Source organism: Clytia hemisphaerica, unplaced genomic scaffold (genome assembly GCF_902728285.1).
Source record: "Clytia hemisphaerica strain Z4C2 unplaced genomic scaffold, Clytia hemisphaerica genome assembly, whole genome shotgun sequence".
Lineage (NCBI taxonomy): Eukaryota > Metazoa > Cnidaria > Hydrozoa > Leptothecata > Clytiidae > Clytia > Clytia hemisphaerica.
In genome coordinates, this window is record NW_027104525.1 from 602,622 (window position 1) to 622,682 (window position 20,061).

The 20,061-nt window shown below is 34.5% G+C and overlaps 1 pseudogene; it reads left to right on the plus strand.

Moving 5' to 3' along the window:
- The first annotated feature begins 2,959 nt into the window (after window positions 1-2,959).
- LOC136821984 (counting factor associated protein D-like) lies at window positions 2,960-13,870 on the plus strand (annotated as a pseudogene).
- Window positions 13,871-20,061: the final 6,191 nt, after the last annotated feature.

The window sequence follows — 20,061 nt, forward strand, 5'->3', positions numbered from 1 at the left end:
ATTTCATTATCATTATAGTCCTAACGATAGTTCAATTTATAAAAAGTTGTTTCATAGCATATTGTTACATATTACGCTGATATTACTTATCATTTATAGACATAAAATTTCAACTTAAATTAATTGACTTGAAGTCCATTTCAAAATTTATTGCTCAGAGTTAGATATTTTGACAAACATATTTGGGGTTAGTTGGCCTAAGTCCCTACTCTCGTCTTCATAACTCGACATAAAAAGTTTGTCAAATTATATTAAACTTGTTGTACTTTCATAACATGAAAATACTGCCTGAGTAATGATTAACGACGTGTCACAACAGGCCCGCTGGGAATCAAGCCCAATCAAAAAATTTCCCTAGGCTTGGAACAATAGAGTTTCTATCCCCATCAATGCCATTGGGACTTTAGTAGAACATTTTATCCCCGTTGTAGAAAAAAGTTCCAGCGGTGCTGTGAGGCGTTGTCAAAACAACATTTTCAACCTACAAATTTGAAAACAACTTTCTTGTCTCTTCTTCTCGTCCTTTCTTTTACTTTTCCTCATTTCTAGCACAATAAAATTTATATCTTTAGGCGAAAATAAAAAAATGTAGTGTTTTCGGAATGCGGGTGAAAGAAAAAATCTCTCATGCGACCGGGCGGAAAAATCTTTTTGTTGCTATTTTTGATAAATTATAATTAAGCAAGATCATTGAAATAGAACTTTAAAGATAACTTTTATATACAAACAGTATGAAGTAAGCCCTGAATATTAATGTATCAACTACCAACATACAAAACTTGAATTACAAGCGGGAATATCTAACCAAACGACGTTTGATAGCTTGAACAGTCAACTTGATTTTCTTTATGATGAAGCATATAGATGAACCCATAGTCTGCGGCCGGGTCAGAAAAAGAATTTTTTCCACCCGGACGGTTTCCGAAAACACTAAATTTTTTTATCTTCGCCTTATTAAACCTTTGTTAGCATATATTTCTAAAGCATAAATTTCACAGAACAATTCTGGGGGTTAAAAAATCTAAAAAATCCCATTTTCAGTATAACAAAATGCATTTTAGAAAATTGTTTTGCTACAAAATATTTCTAAAATTTGCAGTTATAATTAATCAAATTGAAAAAATAGCAACATTTCACTATTATTGGATTTAAAGGCATAGAAAAAGTAAAGTATACCAAAAGTAATGAAACTAACCCCTGGGAAAAGATTTTGGGAGTTCAAAATTTCGTTGAAAACATTCAATGTTTTTTTAAATGCAATTTATCTACATCTGATTCAAACATTCTCGGATTAGTAAATCTCAATAACAAAATTTTACCTATCCGCTTATTATGCTACGGGGATAAGAATGGCAGGAAATAATCAAAATCGGCTTGATAACAAATATGTTATTTTGAGAATGAAAAACTGGAACCAAACATCTAGACAGGAGAAAAAGATAGTCACAGCTAGATTAAGGAAGGACTTTCTGTTGGAAAGGAAAGCCTTCGATAAAATAATGATACACGCTTTTAAGAAAATTAAGAATATGCTAAGAATGGAATAATTGAAATAATAGTAACCTATAGAATCTTATTTGGCAACATAGCCTAAGAATGCCCTTTTTAGAGCATTTTTTAACTGTAAATTGTCAATTATCCCCCAGAGGCTCAAATTTTTACAGAAAATGTCATTTTATGCTTCTGAGAATTTCATGTAAAATTTAGAAAATAAACTATACCGTTAAGAATAGTTTACGAAGATTTTCCTCAAAAAGTTAAAAATATTCATGATGAAATGGAAAAACACCATTCTTATAAAAGATAATTGTTTTTCAAAATAAACAGGAGATATTTTATACACCTTTCCCGAATTGTTATTTAGGCTTTTTGACTTTTTTGTTTGAATGTTTGAATGTTTCTATTTAGAGCTTCATAAAATTGTATGTTGCAAAACTAAACAAATAAAAAAAGAATTATGAAAAAAGCACTTCCGGTTCTTGAGTTATTTTGATTTGAAATTTCTTTATAAACAATAGAATTACATGGAAACGAGGCCGGGCTGTATGTTTTAGTTTTTATAAGGGATTTCACCTTGAACAAAAACAGTCATAAAAATTGATAGAAAAAAGCTTTTGAGCTCAAATTTTCAGCATGCACTTGTCTTTATAGGAGGAATACAGATATATAGTTTTCAATATAGTTTGAAGACCTTCGAAAAAAAACAAACAATTCGGGAAAGGTGTATTAACGCAATATGTAGACGAAGAGAAATATTGATATTTAACTTTCTATTTTTTACTCCTGGAAAGGACGCTGTGAGCAGGACGGATAACCCAGAAGTGGTGAACGATAAGGGAAATCAGTGTATTAAGTTTTGGCATTTGTTTATTGGCTAACCACTCCTATACAAATAATTTTGGGGATAAAATATTTCCCAACCGAATTCAGAAATAGTAGAAATAAAGTAAAAAAAAAATAGAGGGGACAAATTTTAGTTTATACAAACTAAATCCCGTAACAATAATTGTATTATCATATAACGTCTATACTACTGTATTACACGCATTATAAACGACACCAGTCTACGAAATAATGGTTTCTATCTTGTATAGAATGGATAGACGCGACACAATCATAAGAAACGAACTAACGGCCTGGTCTCAAGTTTGCCAAATATTTCTCATGTGTATGTTATGAGGAACAGAACTTAAAATATCGGCTCGAATACATGTAGGTAGGCCAGAACAATAAGAAATTTGAATACAACTTTTGGTCCACTTTTTCTTGAAATAAGTTTTAATAATTGCTTTTTAACAACTAAATCCGATTTTCCTGGATTTTTTAACTTTCCCGAAATCGTCGGTTAAATAAAAGAATCAAACATGCCGAATTATAATTAATGAATCGAACGTTGGAAATCAATCAACCATAACAAAAATAGCGCCTCACAAAAAATATTTGACCAGAGTTTAGAAATCACACGGTTTGTTTACTTTGTTCAAAAATGTTCGAAGAACAGTTTTAAACAGTTGAAACTGTAAAAAAGAAAGCTTTTTAAAAAAAATTAGGCAAATTTAAGTCCTTATGACGTCATCATATGTTTCGCTATTTGACAAGTTTACGGAATGGAGATAATGATTGTGCTGAACAGCACCGAAACGAGGCTACTCAAGATGGCGGCGAAAGGAATGGTGGAAAGCAAGGAAAATTTCAAACTTTGTGCTCGTTTGCAATCAAGAAGACATTCAAGTGGTTGTTCTTTTTCTTTCTAACTGGTAAGTTTTTGTACAACGTATTGGCCATAAAAAAGAAAACCATAGCAGAAAAAGAAATTTTTTTCCATGAGAGAAGACTAATAGTAGAGATAGCAGACAAGAAATGGCCAAGCCACCTCATTGAAGACTATGTGAAATCCAATGAAAAATCTTTCAGATCTTACTGCTTTGTTCACCTTTAAGATGGTCATACAGACAAGGCAGCAAGACTCAATTTCTCAACCATTTTCTATTTTCAAGCAGTAGTATTCCTAACTGGACAGTACATCCTAGCCGGGAAACTGATCAACAACGATATTTTTCCACCAAGAGAACAACAAGGATATTTCTATACGAAACAACGCCGAAACGTTAATTCCAATACGTCAAATGAAGGTCAAGGAATTCAAAAACTACAATTTCCATCGACTTATCATGTCTTTGGGGTATTGAAACTACCGTATGGGAACATCAATGAACCTTTTGAAGCATGGTACTCGAGAGATGAGAAGATGAGCAGAATAGATTATTATGGAGGTTTGTTTGAATACTTTTTTATCAAATACCTTATTTCTTAGGCTGGTAAAGAGATCTTCGGTAGCTTGAAAAGTTTCACCGAAAGTTTCAATGATCTTCTGAAAAATTGAGTTTTCATGAACATTAGAGAGTTTATGCATGGCTATGTGAGTTATCATATATTGATCTGTTAATACCCTGACTATAACTGAGGACGATGGTTAATCAAAGTTATTTCACCGTCCACGATCTTACCCCTTAAGATTCTAATCTACGACTCCTCCTTATGATCAACTCACCGCTTGATCTTTGAATTTCTGTGTTGTTTTTTAAGGTTTTCGGGACTATTTAGGCATTTTTTCATTTTTCAGAACCTTATAAGATTGTTTTGAATCTTTTGAGATTTTGGAGTGGATTGTTACTCGCTTTTAAACAAAAAAAAACCCAGTAAACTGGAAACATCCAAATAAACAAAACAGTTTATTACTTGGATATCCAGACTATGTTTCAGATGCAAAAAAGAAAATACATAAAAGAAAAAAAAATACATTAACAGGGTTTTAAATTTTATGAAAAAATAATCCGTTGAAAGCTTTTTCTCTCCAAAAATAACTTAAATCATTCTTCAATCAGTGATCGTAACTGGAATATTAAAATTAGAATATACCGAAAACAACATCATTATTCTTTTTGAGAACAGATGTAAAAACGTTTGTTTTCACATAAGAAATTCACGCGAAGAAAAATGAGGCACGTGTCATGGTGCTTTGTACTCGTATGTAACCAAAGGAAAAAGGAACCCATGAGTTATTAGGCGTAGGGCGTAGGGCGTAGGGCGTTAAGCATTAGGCGGGTCACATTCATGGAGTTTGCTTTGCTTTTGATAGGGCTGGCGAATTCTTAGCTATCCCATTGTATTGATTAGTGTGAATATGTACTTGAGGCGGCGAATCGAATAATTTTTATGTTTTTTTATAAGAACATCAAAATATTTTGAAGCATTCCGATGTTCAAACATATTCTTATCTTCATCATTTTGAGAGTAATTTGGCAATCTTCCCAAAAAAATTAGGTGTTTTAGAGCCCCCAAAGGATTAAGATGTTCTTAACTTGTTCTTAATATTACTGTCGTGGAAGCATTGTGTGTTCCTATATAGATCGCTCTTATAAAAAACGTGTAGGGGTGCTAACAATGTTTAGTGGGGTGACAAATTTATACTATGTTTGAATTCGAAAGGGATGGATAGGACTTACCAGCGAGAAGATTTATCCAGTTATGGATTCGGTGCAAAAGTCATCCCAGAATTTTCAGAAAAAAGAAAAAGATATTCCGTGGTTGTTTACATCACGTAGGGACCAGAAAGTTTCCAATCAAAGCACAAAGTATTATTCCAAATGAAAACGCATTTAAAGTAAGTATCTAAATTTAGTACGCATTCTTTATAATAAAAACATCCCGAATTTTTTACTGAATTGTCTTTATTTTTGAGTTTTAAATCTAAAATTTTTTTTAAAATATTCTTAATTTCATCATTTTGCCAGGATTTTTGTGCAGTTTCATACGAAATTGGGTGTTTTAGGGTCCATAAGGCCTTAAAATGCTCTTAACTTGTTCTTAATATTTTGGCCATGAAAGCCTTATGTTCTTATATAGTTTGTTTTCATAAAAAACGTGTAATTTTTTCTTTCAAAACTCCTTTTCGATTTCTCTATAATGATTTTGAAAGCAGGTATGTGAAAGAGGTTCCCAACCATTGACCATTAAACTGAAAATCAGGATAATTTCCTTAAAGTAATAACACTGGCTCGACGAGTATCTAGGAAGCCAGTGTAACACTTGAAGATTCTTATTCCACACTTCATCAATGTAGCCGCCAGGAGCGCTAGTTGACACGTCTTATTGAAATAGAGAATTTAATCTTCAAAATTCCAATTTTTCACGTTTACAGTTTAGCGGAAAATGCACATTCAACAAAACAATACCTTGCTATAAATGGAAACACACTTTCAAAGTTTTAACAAAAATCAACAGTTACACCCTTTACACCACAAGAGACCAACCGACCATCCCTCTCCGATATGATATGATGGGTTATGATACATTATTGGCATCTTACTATGATAAATACATCTTAATGTATACCAAATTTGAACCATGGAAATTCGATTTCTCAGTCTTCGAAATACCCTCCGGTAAGTTACATTACATCACAGACCCGGTAGGATCCTTCCCTGTTGAAAATCTTTCCAAAATATCGTCCCAGTGGGAAGTTTTTGTCCCCGCTGAAAATATTCAAAAACCACCTAAATGCAAAAAACTGTTTTTAGTGTACTTTCGACGACCTGATACAAGGGATTCCGGTGCAGGAACCATTCAGTTCCCAGCTGGCTCACAAGGTTGTTTCTACGTTCATCTAACGTTATATGGACATTGATACTACCAGTCCACAAATGTTGATATTTTTTTATACTGGTTGATTTTCAGAGCTCTCAATGATGATGGGTTTATTTGGAAAAATAAAGTGTAAAAAAAAAAAAATCTTTGAGTTTTTTTACCTTTTACTAGACGTCCACTGTTTCGATCTGAGCGGCGAGTCAGAAGCTAGTGAAACGACTGTATCTAGCTTCAATCCAATGCTTGAATTCATGTCAACTCATGCCCTATCCAGTGAACCGATAAACAACGACAATACAACAAAGGGGACATCAGATGTTGTAAAACCAAAAGACGATTTAAAGGATCTGATAACGAATTCAGCGGGCGTTGGCGGGAGTGGTGTTAACCATTTTGAATTTGTGGTTGAGAAGATTTTTACAGATTACAAGAACCTTTTTCAGAAGGAATATAAGAATGAGAAGGAACATGTTAAAAGGAAAGATATATTCAGACATAATTTGAGGTAAGCATGCTTCTTTTGATTGAATAAATGAAAAATATGCCTCTAAATAACGGATACGATCGAGGAAACGGGTCATTGCCCGCTAATTAGAAGTGTTCGCCTTTTAGAGACTTATGATCTAGGACCTTAGACTAATAAGGCCATGTGTCGTAAACATAATATTTCAATCTTAAGTACTATTCTAGAGGTACTAGAACATAGAAGAATGAGGTTCACTCAAGGCTACCATCGTCTTTTCTGGTATGTTTTGATATCAAAACACTATTTCAGGATGCGTGCATTCATTCTATCATTCTGTTGAAAAGCTCCGAGCCTTCTAACATAATCGGGGACATGAAACTTGGTACTCTAATATATGTTTACTCTTTATTATCAAAGCAAATGAATCGTTTCATTCTTCGTTTCTTCTCAATTTCTCTACTGTTATAGGTACATTAATCACAAGAATCGGCAAAATTTGACATATAAGTTACATCTGAACCATTTCGCGGATATCACAGACGAAGAAATGAAACAGTACAGAGGTCTTCTCAACGAGAGTTATGTTGATCATAAAGCTGAACCTTTCAAAGCACCTCAAATCAATTATCACGGCATTGCAGTGCCTAAATCCTTAGATTGGCGAAAATATGGTATGCCAGCTACTGGCCATCTCTAACAGATTAACACTCCTTTGCAGAGGTCTATGATTCAGCCTAAGAACAACTTGTCACTCTTTAAACTGTTTACCTTTTAAATAAATAGCAAATCTTCTTTCAAATGGAATAAAAAAGACATCAGTCGTCCCTACAGTAGATTTCACGGACGAGACCTAAAATCTTTTGAGGTCCGTGAAATCCCAAAAGTATGAAAGTATAATGAACTTACGACTTCACGTTTAAAGGTGCCATATCGGAGGTGAGTAGCCAGGGTATATGTGGATCATGTTATGCATATGCAGTGACAGGAGCTGTCGAAGCTGGCCATTTCATAAAGGTAGGTTGTCGGATGATAGAATGTGTGTGCCCTGAAAAATGAAATCTTGATTTAAGATTTATGTTGAGGGTGCTTACCCATGACAAATGTCCTTGAAGGTATTTAGTGGTTTTCATAAATCTAATTCTTCCTTTTTTTATGTTCTACAGGCATTGATTGGATATCTCATGAATAGTAATTAAAAGGACTAGTATTCTTGAATTCCGTCTGAGAGGCCTGAGTTCGATACCTATTCCATGTCAATGCACCTCCTCTTAAATTACACCTTTAAACCAGCTACCAGAACGAATGCATTTTTATATAGATTTAGAATTTTGTCGTATTTTATTGAATTTAAGAGTTGTCCAGTAAAATTTGACAGAATAATGAATTCTCACAGCAAATAATATTCTAACATGTTTAAGCATCAAATAGTGTCGCTAATATTGCCGAAATTTGACCAAAGTCTTACTTGGACTTTTCTTGAAAAAATCTGAATATTTGGGGTGGAGGATATAACATTTATTTTGGAAATTTACCCCCCATAGAGCAGGTCCAACTCCGCGAACAAACATTATACATGACTCGCACCCCCCCCGCCTGAGGGGGGAGCTACAAAATTTGTCATATAAGAGGTGGGAGCTGCTTGTTTTTCCCGACAGGCGGGGGGGAGCTCTATCTTGGGGGGGGGGACTGCATTAGTTTATGTAACTCTGGGGGCTAAATAACACTTCCTAAATATTTTTCTTTACTGTTGGTTTTTAATTTCTCTAAACCTTTATGTTTTCATGCAAAGTGTGATCTGATCCTAAAAAATGCAAAAATGAAGACATTCTATTGCATTCTCTAAAAGTGCACACACATGTAAATAGAGCTTTGTGAATGCCATAAAATTTTTCCCCTATACTGGGACCTAAAATTTTATCAGGCTGGGGGGGACCTTGTTCTCAGGGGGGACCTAAATTTGGCGGGGGGACCTAGAACCCCAGTCGGAGCCATGTTAGTTGACCCCCTGAACACTCAAAATTACCCTCAAACGGAACAAAATTACCCCCTAACAGAGATGTTTAACCCCCGGACAAGGAAAATTTGCAGATTTTTCTCTACACCGGAAACTATATCCTCCACCCCCCCCATGTACGAACATTTTCTGGAAGAGCCTCTTTCAACATCATCATTATTCTTTAGACGGGGAAACGTATCAAATTATCAGAACAGCAAATAGTAGATTGTTCATGGGGGTTCGGTAATCGTGGTTGTAAAGGGGGATATCCTTACCGTGCCATGCAATGGAGCATTCAACACGGTGGAATTGCAACAAGTGAAAGTTATGGAAAATATCTAGCTCAGGTAAGTTCACCACTTGGGGAGGGAGATATAACCGAAGGCTAGAGGCAAATCACTTACGTAGGATTTGAAGCCACTTAAACTTCCACTTATATTACAGGGGTGTCTCACAGCCCCGGTGAAACTTTTTCCTACAGAAGGGATAAAAATTGTGATTGAAATCTTTTTAGGGATAAAAATTCTATTACTCCAAGGTAAAATAATTCCATAGGGATGGTTTTGGAACATTGAATTTCGAATGGGGACGAAATCAAAGTCAATTTCTCAGTGGGGCTGAAATTCTAGGGTATTTTTCCAACCGGGGACAAAACTTTTGCCAAATTTTATAGTGGGGCTGGGGCCCCCAGTGGGTCTGTGACACAGAGGTGTTATATTGAACTGCCCATGTTGTTTTCACGCAGATGCTATTTTGAAAGCATACATCTCGGATTTTAACGGATATCATATAAGTTGATGCTTTCACCATATACAAGCAAAAGATTCCATTGTCTTTCTTTTTCTTCAATTAATGCTCAATTTTTTTGGAAGAATGGAGTCGTGTAAAGTAGACTTTAGAAAGAGAGAGAGAGGAAAAAATAATCTTTTGCCTGAACCCTCAGAAGAGAAAAAAGTTTCCGCAGTCTCATAACCATATGGCACAGGTTTCGAAAAAAAAAACACAAATAGGTACTCCTGGATATCTCCTAAGGAATTCTGTTTTGATAATGAGGAAACGCTTTTTGAGTTTTGTACCATCAGTTACAGATATCAATTATTTAGGTTTTTGGAGATTTACCTCTTCGGTAAACAGCATTTAAAAGACCAGTATTCTTGATTTCCGACCGAGAGGCCTAAGTTTAATCATGTCATTATAAAAAACCCCGGTCTGGCAATGTATTGTTTTACCTTTTTGTTGAATTTTCTTTTGTTACAAACAAAAGACAAGTTACGATCTGCATACTTTCTGATCACGTTACCAAAATCTCCTCTGGGGATTGGTCTATTTTCTAATCACATGATCAAAAAGTCTATAAAATAAATCGATTTAGGTACGTAAGCTCCATCCAAAGATTTATTATACACTGGATAAACGACTCATAAAACGATGGAGAGCGATCATTGTATTTTTATTGTTTCAGAAAACAATTGATGTTCAAGCTTTGTCCGCAAAGGACAACTGTCATGGTGGCTCGAAGATGTCTGATTTAAAAAAATGTTTATCAGTCTTATTTTAAAAAAGTTCTCTAGCTCTTTCTTTTTGTACATTTGCAGAAAAAAAGTTTGAAAGTAAGGCTAACATACCAAGCTGGATACATTTGTGAAATCTGGTGTGAGAAAATCATCATTAGACAAGAAATTCAGACAAAATGCTTATAGTGACACGAAATTTTCAATTGGAAATATCTTTCCAAAACTGTCCCTAGAAGAGCTGAAATTAGCATACATAAGACTTGAGTGTCTTGGCTCCACTGCGGTATGAAAATCCTTTGGAGGCACGTGGTGGCAAGGTGGTTTTTATGAGGTTGAAGTTTGAAAATTTCCGGTGTCAACATTCAATTACTTATACACAACACGTCTTTTGCATCTTTCTCACAGCTTGAAACGTCACAACGACTTATAATTATCAATTAAGTGGAAGAATCTGACTCTCACAGGAAAGTTTTAAGTCTCTTTTGGGAATTGGATGAGTGGTTTTCGATAAGAAATGCAATAAAAATGCTTCGAAAAATCATTTAATGAGGGAAGGAGAGTGAACAATAATATCATTACTGCGGACATAGCTAGTACACAAGAAATCGGCAAAAATCTGTTACTTGTATATCCAGTGTATAATAAATCCTTGCTCCATCTTTTAACAATAAAAAGAGACAAAAGCTTTCCAGACCAGTGTTTTTATAATGACTATGGTTCAATACCCGCCACGTCAATACTTTTCAGTTGGCACATCAATACACTTTTTCACCCGGGTTACCCGGTATGTCATTTGAGGAAGAGAATTGGGTATCAACTCTGACACGAGTTTATTTGCTGCAAATGTGACCTTCACATGTAATGTCTATCCATTTTATTCAAAAATAATCCCACAAAATATTACTTTTTCAATCCAGGAAGGTTATTGTCATTTCGGGAACGTGACACACGGAGCAAAAGTTGAAGGATATTATAACGTGACTAAAGGGAATGTCACGCTAACTCAAACACGCTCTTGCTTTGTATGGTCCTGTAACCGTTCTCATAAACACACGCCCGAAATCATTCAAATTCTACGATAATGGAGTTTACTACGACAAAGAATGTGGTACGTAATATCTTTGTAGCTCAAACTGGTACACAGTTCCTTAGGTCCCATTTTTAAAGGTCAAGCTCATTCCCAGTTCCTTAAAGTCTGTCTCAAAATAATTTGCAGCTGAGACAAAAATGGGTTGTAACTTTTGATAGAATTCGAATTAAGTTATGATTTTGTGCTCATTGAAAAGATATTTGTGAGTGGAATATTATCAAGCAAAAATAAATTTGAAAAAAAAAGAAAAATGAAAATGAAAAATGAAGAAGTTGATTTTTTTCTTCTTCTTTTTTTATTTTCATTTTTCTTTATTTTTCAATTTTTTTTTACAGCTATTTTTTGCCTCAGCTGCAAATTATTTTGAGACAGACTTTTTAGTTCGCATATTTATGATTCTATACTCTTTTTCCTCTATGTGTGAATTTCACCAATATTCAACCTCGCTTTTGCTATCGAAATTTTGTACATATAATGATGCATTCCCTCGTATTACTGTTTTTCCAAATATTTTTAGATGACCGTTTGGATCATGCAGCACTGGTAGTTGGATATGGGAACTTCTGATACAGGTGAAAGTTACTGGTTAATTAAGAATTCATGGTCAGTTTCTTGGGGACATAAAGGTTTTATGAAGATTGCTATGCGGAATGATAATTGTGGTGTCACTCAAAAACCTGTCGTTGTTAAAGTCAAGTGAAAGAAAAATTACTAGTGGAACAATCGAAACTCATGGTGAATACCCAAAAGCATGACCTTTCAAAATGATGATTTTGATACCCAGAGTGGGTACTTGGGCAAAAAGTTCCCTTGCGGGTACCTTTTTGGGGGAAGTTTGGGAAGAATAGTTATTAATTTTTGAGAAAATTTGTCTCACGTAGCATTTTTAGAACCTCAATGGACCACCCCACCCCATCGCTTCGGCAAAGTAATTCCCCCCCGGGTTGCGATGTCACTCAAAAATCAGTCAAAAGAAAGGAAATTTGTGGAAAGATCACAATTCGTGATCCATATCTAAAGTAGTATTGCTTCATAAAAATTATCTATCTAAAAGATAACTGTGACAACACTTAAAAACCGTTCTTGTCAAAGTCAAATATACCGGAAATTTCTGGACTGATTTAAACCCTTTCCGTGCCGATGTCGGCATATGCCGACATGAGCATTTTCAATCTCCTTGCCATTGTCGGGATTTACCGACATACGAAGTTTCGACCTATTTGCCGAAAATTTATCATTTTTTACAAAATTTTTGTATTAGGTGGTTTGAAATGAAAAAAATGAATCGTTACAAACTTTTCTATGTTGAAAAATAACTATTCTACAATGTTTAACTCAAAATTATAGTCCTTGGCTAATACTTCATATATTATTCAGAAAATTAAGTCACAATCGCTACTTTTTGCCCATGTCTTTTTTTCCCGTGGCAAATAGGTTGAACCTTAAAAAATACGCATGGCAGTTAAAGGGTTAAAGAACACTATAATCAAGAATGTCCTTGCTGAAAAGTTTCTGGAATGATCGAATTTTGGTTCTTGGAGAAATTTCCGGGCTAATCGAATTGGTAAAACCTATGCTCCGGTGAGGCTTATTTTGTTCTCCTAAAACTCATAAGATATACAAAGACTCATTCTTCCATATTCAACATAAACATAAACAGATATGGAAAGAATTACAAAATAAAGGATTAGTAAAACATCATTTTATATGTATTGACCATACGTTCGAAACAGATAAAAAATACCGGAGAGAAAGAAGAAAAAAACATCTAAAAATATTTCACTGCCGTTTGATGTTGTTTTTTCTCGAATTTTTTTCTCTTCAAGCTGCTTACGACATTTTTCCTACCTAGCCAACTCGCTAAAGAAAGTTTGTCACACATCGAATGTCATAGATGAGAGCACAATTCGTGTAGGAGTGAGAAAAAGACCAGGAGTGAAAAACCATTGTATTAATTTAATCTCAAAAAATTGAAGATTAAAATCACTTACTCAACTTCATTGTAGTTGGAAAAAGGTTTGCGAAAGTGTTTCTTAATTGACAAGAGTACTGGTGACAAACTTCTAACCTTCCCGAATAAAAAGATTTGGAAATAGTCCCCTTGTTCGTATTCTTTTCCAAAATATCATATATTTTGACACTACACTTACCCACCTACCCACGTAAAAGGTTACCGAAAATCTTTTAAAGCAGTCCATGCAAAAACTCAGAAAAAGTCCTCTTAAGTTGTCTTTGGTTCATGGTGCAGTAATCGAGCAATCGACATAAAAAATAATTTACCTCAAATTTAGATTTTCTGAATTTCGAGGGTCACTTTTATCGATATTTGCTCCGTGTTTTACACACATGGAACTCAAAATAAGAACTCGAACCCAGTCCCTTAGTATGATTTTTTTATGATTCTGTTGGAGCTCAGCTCGCTTTTATATGAATAGCTATGATAGCTCTCACAAAAGTAATAACGTCCATTAGTAGAATCATAAAGTAGTGCAAGTGGCTGTGGGTATATGAGATTGACAAGAATATTGACGTTTTTAATAAGATGTTTTTAATTTTTTTTAGGTAGATACTTATTTTGCCATTTTTGTAAATTGTAAATAATGACAAATATTTGATGAAAAAAATTATTTGTCTTGACTATTATTTTATTTGAAGAACACAGCTGTATATGTGGCTTAGAATTAGGCCTTTAAAATCTCACCTTTGCAAAGCAGAGAAAATTTAGCTAAAGTTAAGTAAATTTCGGCGAAAAATCGACCCTTACGTATTGTATTTTACTAATTTTTTTTGTCTGTTTCAAAGCAAGAAATGGTCAGATTTTCCAGAATTTCACCTAAAAAGCTTCATGTTTTACACTAGCTGGAAGCGCTAAATTTTAAGCAAATTAATAGGGTCAAATTAGTGATAATTGGGTTGGTTTAAAGCAAAACAACTTCAATTTTGTCCTAAAAGAACAATTTGAGACTAAAAAATGCCAAAAAAATAAGAACAGGTGAGCCTTCAGATTCTGATTAAGAAAGGGTGTATGAGGATGAGAGAAATGGGAAATATCTTCTTTGTTCACAATGGATGTTCTTTTTTATTGTATGCTGATTGGATTTCCAAAATATCATGAACCGTAGGAGTGAGATATTGGCCAGAAGTGAAAAGCATTATTGCACTATGTTTGAAAGAAAGCAAAAGTTTAACAGTGGGTAGAAAAACGTTTACGAAAGCAGCTTCAAATTCACATGCATATTAACGAAGTGTTGAGTACCAAGGCGGGAATTGGGATGTACCGCCTTTAAGGGTGCCCTTTTGACCATCAAAACCCCGCCAAAGGCGGTAATTTTGATTCGTGACCCAAAAAATTTCCAACTCGGACACAAGAACTACAAACAACAACAAAGGTACATTCTTAAACGGCTGAATAACCACAAACTCTAACAAAAAGACGGTTGGATTTGTATAAAGGTCCTATCATCTTCATCAAAGACAATTATTATAGTGAAGTAAATCGGTAAAATCACGACGACGAACGAAAATTTAACAGGCTAGTGAGTCCCAACCAATCAAATTTCGTACTTGCACTAGTCTATTACACTTTTCGTCCGTCGCCGTGATTATCCTGGTATGCTTAACCTCATTAGTATACAGGTTTGAAGGAATTTTGGTAGCGGCCTATATAAAGATGTGCGTGTCTTGACGGAGAATTAATAGCTCTATTTTGAGGGGATATTGATAATTCAAATCTTACATGGGGTTTACACTGGCAGCCAACGAGGACGTGCTACCATTGGAGTGTAAAAATTGGACCCTGTCAGAAAACAATTTTAGCAAAATTTAAACCCGATAAGATCAAAAATCTTTCTACACCTTTCAGCAACTTAAAATGTGGCGGGAATGGAAAAAGTCGACCCTGTCAGATACATCGAAATTTAGTGTATTTATAATCCTGTTAAATATTTTCAAACTATGAAAAGGTGACCCAGACCCCGTTTTGCCTGAGTGCTCCCCGGTAACATATGCTCAAAAGAAAAGACCTTTACTTAGATACATTAAGGTCTAAAAGTACACCAGACGGTTCAATCAGTAATCGTAGGAGTGAAAGGAAAAAAAAGTATATCCTAGGAAAATAAAATAGTCGGATAATGATAAGTTAAAGTTTTTTTTGAATGAGTTTTTTTTTTGATTTTTTCCGAAAGACAAAAATGGTAACATTGGAAAGCTTTTTTCGTATTCCATTCGGTTTATGCCCCTTCAAATAATTTGGGAAAGCGGGTTATGGCCAAAAGTCTTGAACTTAGTATTTTGAACTGTTTCGGATACATATATGCGTCTTTGGGGTCTAAGGGTTAAAAGGGTTCTTAAATTTGTGTTGGCAGTAATTTTTAAAGATTTTAATTTTAAGAAGTATAACTTATTCGTCTCACCAAAAAGCGGGAGAGCTCCAAGTCGCAGAATTTTCCCAAAAAATCCAATCTTTAAAAATCGGAAAATCCGATTTTATCGGAATTTTTTTCTCTTGGGAAATCAGGGAAATCGGGAAATTTTTCGTCCCGATTTGCCGAAATGAGGAAACTTTCCGAAACTTTCCTTTCCGTTTTTCCAAAGAAGCTTACCAAAATTTTGTGAAATTAGGAGTACTCAACAATGAAAATAAAATTGGACTCTCTAAATAAATTCTTGTTCTATTAAAATTTCTAATAAAGCCAGTCAGCAGAAGTGATTCACTCATTTGTTCTTTAGAGTGCAAAGATAATGGTTCCACACTTCTGCCGCAAGCCATAACAATGGTGATCGGTAACGAGGTGTTATTAGTCATGTTCCCTTTAAACAAATAATTAAATTGGCCTCGCTTGACTTTATTGCGAAAAAGAAGAATCCCCTCGACTAAATTCTCTTTTTCCGAGTCGAAAATATATACAAACCACGCAAACCATATCAGTGAGTAACTAAAATATAAATGTTTTTAAGGTACCACCAACGACTTTGCAATAAATTACATCATTTTAAGATATTTTGAATTTTTTGAATTTTTTGTGGGAGATTTATGTTTAAGCTTCCTCATGCAGTGTCCAGTAGAAGTTGATTTTTCCCTTGAAAAATAGTACACGCTTTTTTTTATATAAGAATAGTGTACTTTGGCTGAGGGTGAGCATTATTCTTATTTTTCTATTGTTCTAAACAATAGACCTATTGTTCTAACTCTGAAATCTCACCCTAATATTCTTATAGAAGTTATTCTTGTTTGCAAACAAGCCGATATTTTAAAACCAATTTCGACTGTTTTTATGAAAGTTGGGGTCGTTTGTAGTAACAAAGTTTATCAATTACCTTAAAAGAAGAAATTTTGGCGAATGAGCCAATTCACCAATTTTGGTGCAATTTGGTGGAATTTATTTTGGCGATTTGATAAAATAACTAAATTTGGCCTATAAATCTTAATTAGGCGGGAAGAAATTTTGGCGAATTTGGCGAAATTTTTTTCCGCTAAATTACTTCTCTTAACGTAGATTTTTGGTATTAAAGTGTTGGTGCTCCAGATAAAAAATGAGCTTATTACACAGCAAAAATCATTGATCTCTTTGGGCTGAATTTTAAGCAGATGGAAAGCTCAAACTGGTGAGAAAAGGGTACAAAGCATAAGATTAAGATCATAAAACCAATTTAAGATTAAAAGTGCTATCGAGTTAAAAATGTAAAAATCGGCAGAGCATAAGTGTAAATGGCAATCTGAAATTCTAGACTACAGAATTTGATTTTTATATTCCATAATATTTAAACAAAAAATCATAATAATTAATAGATTTTAATCTCGAATTTTCAAAATAATTACTGTTAATCGTACATAGTCAAAGAGATATCTTTAGAGTTGATAAAATCGTGACTGTATCGTTTTCTTGTTGCTGATAGCAACAGATTCGCGATAGGCAGCACAAAAGTGCGCGTGTAAAAAAACACGAAATAAATGTCATTGTTTGCAACCCCTATTTTTGAGCATTCAGCTAAGTTTAAGAGGAGCCAAGGGATTGTTGTGACCGAATATATAATATAGAGTCCGATTATTTTGTATGGTTTTTGTCGGATGAAATAATCGGTTTTTGAATTTCTCAAATCATACAACACTTTGATTACCGCGAAGATAGCCACGAAATGAGGCGCCGCTTCAAGCCAAAACCACCATGTTACAATATACACCAAATGGTCAAATGGTTTATAATATGCAGCATTTCCTTGAAAGACTATAGGGAAGGAGACAAGAAATACGACTGTTGCCAACAGACCCATTTGTTTGGTTGACGATGTTTGACGTTTGATTACAGACCAGCCTACAACACATTCTTTGAGCTGGCGGCAAACCTCCAATACAGACAATACGGTCAAACAGTTCAGAATGCCAGCACATGTTAACCAAATAACAAGCAGCGCTTTTAATACATGATTTGGAATATCCCAACGCGTGCGCGTCTGAAGTGCAAACCAAGCGACTGTCAAGCTGACTTGGATAAAAGAGCTCAGTGACAGGAAAACGATGTAAAATGATATGCTGTCCTCTGTACGGTTCCAGATGCGAAAACGTCGATAACACGCGCATGCGCATAGTATCCAAATAATGACAAAAAGAGCAGATAAAAAGTTGATTGTGTCTTTTGATAGATCAACATCCATCATGTTGGAGGAAATTCGAATCAAAAGATTGAAGTTCCCAACCTTCCTCGTTGGCTGTTTACGGTAGAACTGACAAAAATATTGTTGCCGATTGCTCTTAAGTATCTCTCTTCATCTCCTCTTTTTTTCTCTCTTCTTTTCCATAGGAAGAGTATCAAATCCTCAACAACAAATTATTAGAAGATACGTTTTGTTGTAAGAACCGGAAAGTTTAGCCTGTGCTCTATGGTTCTCATCATTGTTGCAATATTTAAGGCTAAAATTGTCTTTAATTTTCTTTGTTTAAGAGTTTAAGGTCTGCATTTCCGATTCGTTCTAGGCGTGATACGTACTTTGATTTTGATAGAAGTTAATGACCCTTAATGTTCAAAACAAAACAGCTCAATATAGAGAAGTAAGTATTCCAGTTGTGTTGGTTAAGTGTAGGAAATGAATAATTGATCTTCCTTTTCCCTATCTCACACATATTCATTATCTTCATCACAACGGATCTGGTAAAAGGCATTTCCCACTTTTCGAAAAAAAAAAAAACCACTTCTTAATCCTTAATGAACATAATGTGCACGCTTTTTTTTATTAGAACCTGTCTGAGGCTCGAATGTTCCCATTCTTCCCCGTTAAGAAATGAAAGACATACATCTTGTTAATTCGAAGTCGAACGGGGAATCTTATATGTTCGAATTACAGAGAGTATTTCATGAGGAATTCTTCTGGACGGGATTAAAACAATAAGTTCGAACTTTTTTTAGAAAGATTCCCAGGAAAGATTCAAATAATAGAAGTTCGAATAAGCGGGAGTTAACTGTGTGCCTACTTTAGTCCGTAAGCTAAGCCCCCCCCCCAAAAAAAAACTAATATTATTTGTTCATTCACGTATGAACTTTTAAGGGGTTTAAAGAATGTATTCTTAAAATCTTGGGCATCTTAACCTTTTTCTTCGTGATCTTATAAAATGATAAATAAAAAAGGTGTATAAACTGGTATAAAGAGTACTAAAAAAGGTTCGCGCTAATGCGTGAGTGGATCCTTTGCACTGCGCGCGTAAATGTATCGGAAGAAATTGGATTAAAGACGGATGGTGATTGGACCTACCAGTGGATACCCCTTAAAACCTACAACAAAAAAGGTACCCCCTATATCCTGATAGAGAAAACAGTAAGGGCTGAAACTTTTTCTGGTGAGTCTAGGCTACCTATGAATTTCTTCCCTGGGTATGGTATTTTGTAAAAGCTGCTAAGAAATTTTTTTTTACTTGGTGAAAAAATGCAATCTTAGCGATTTACCCCTTAAAACCTACAAAATGGTTTTCTTGAATAACTTTTTATAAAATAATCGTTTTGGTCTCAAATTTTGAACAGTGATTCACTGGAAAAGTTACTAATGCTACAATTAGATCAATGGTACCTAAATATTTTCAAAACTGTACGTTAAAATCAAATTAACCTTAAAACCTACACTAACACACCTTAAAACCTACAAACATTGACCCCTTGCTCACAACTTACTGAAACTGTAAAATTGCAATTCAGGTGCTGAACCGTGATTCAATTGATCAAATACTTGCTAGAAATCCATTCCCAAAACAATATTTGTATTTTTCAGGATTTCATACCCATAATACGATTGCGCCTGTTTATTTATCAAAAACGGCTTTGAAGGGTCAAAATTTTTATTGACTTCATTTTTGATGAATGTTACTAATGTTTTTCTAAATCTCCATCAAATTTGTGACATTTTGGTATGCAAATTGACCATGTTTTGAGAAAGTCGATTTTCAGATTTTATTGGCCACTACCAGCCTTACGATTTCTTTGGGGTGCAACCATGGAGAAGAAAATGATTTTTTTCGTACCTACAATAAGTATAGGTACCTAAAAAGTATCGGTTTTGTGACCTTAAATTCATTTGTGTAATCTCTAGGTCCAAAAAATATGATTTTTTGAAGGGATTTTGGTATAATTTTCAATAACTTCGAATTTTATGACAATTTGTGATAATTAAAATTTTTTAAATTAGGTACTTTATGAAAGTAGCTATATTAGAGTCTGTAAAAAAAGTGAATTATTGGCCCAGCGCGCAGCGGAATGGGCCCTTAAAATGCAACTGGTTGAAAAGATTTGACTTTGTCGGGGCCTGTGCGCGCAATTATCAATTGACGACTCCAAACTAAAAATCAGATTTTATGACTTTCTATTGT